Source organism: Alligator sinensis, unplaced genomic scaffold (assembly GCF_000455745.1).
Source record: "Alligator sinensis unplaced genomic scaffold, ASM45574v1 scaffold13_1, whole genome shotgun sequence".
Taxonomy (NCBI): Eukaryota; Metazoa; Chordata; order Crocodylia; family Alligatoridae; genus Alligator; species Alligator sinensis.
In genome coordinates this window covers 2,560,440-2,561,423 of record NW_005841909.1, presented here as the reverse complement: position 1 = coordinate 2,561,423, position 984 = coordinate 2,560,440, and positions in this window count along the sequence as shown.

Genomic DNA, 984 nt, shown 5'->3' with positions numbered 1-984 from the left:
GAAAGAGATTCAGAATGTAAAACAGTATTGCTTACCCATCCTGCGAAGAATTCAAACAGAACTGCAAATGGAAGGGTTAGCCTCAAACTGTATTTTCAGATTGATGTCTACAAGTCCAATTTAATGTTTTAGGAAGCATATTGTGGCTGTTTTATGTCCATCGTGAGTATAATGATGTTTGAACACCCTTTCTTTGCTCTGTTGAAAACTTCAGCAATTCTTAATAATGCTTAACACAGTGAGAGGGGTGTTGGTTGTAGTTATGTTGGCTTAAGGACATAGGCAGATAAGGTTCTTTGGGTAAATCCGATATCTTTTATTAGACCACCTAAAATAGTTGGAAAAAATTCTTCTTTGCAAGCTTTCAGGCACAAACACGCTTCTTCAGGCAGAGGAAGCGTCTGTAAGACAGTGAGACTAGTTCCAGAAACGGTATTTCCCAGTAAATGAACACTGTAAAAACTCAAAATTCTTTGCTTCAGTGTTGAAAGCAACTTGCATTTTTATTGAGACTTTTGCTGTACAATGGACTGACTTATATTATTCCAGTTTATGAAAAATCGTGTAGTGAAGACTTAAAATACATTCACTTCCGTTACTGCTTTCACTTCATAGGTTTGTTACACTTCCAAGTGTAAGGTGCTGCATCTGGGAGCAAACAACCCTCAAGATACATATAGGCTTGGTGGTGACAGCTTGACTTGCACCACGGCCGAAAGGGACCTAGGGGTAATGATGGACCATCGCATAAATATGAGCTGTCAGTGTGAGGCAGTGGTCAGCAGGGCAAATAAAACACTGGCATGCATCAACCTTGGGGCCAGGAGCTGAGGAGGGAGCCGGGCACACCTGAACCCCCACACGCATGTGTGCCCCCTTACCGGATCGGCGGCAGCGGAGGCAGCATCAGGGGCAGCATCAGCTAAGGTGCCTCCACCCCCTAAGGTAAGTGGGGGCGGAGGGAACAGCGGAGCCAGATCCGGT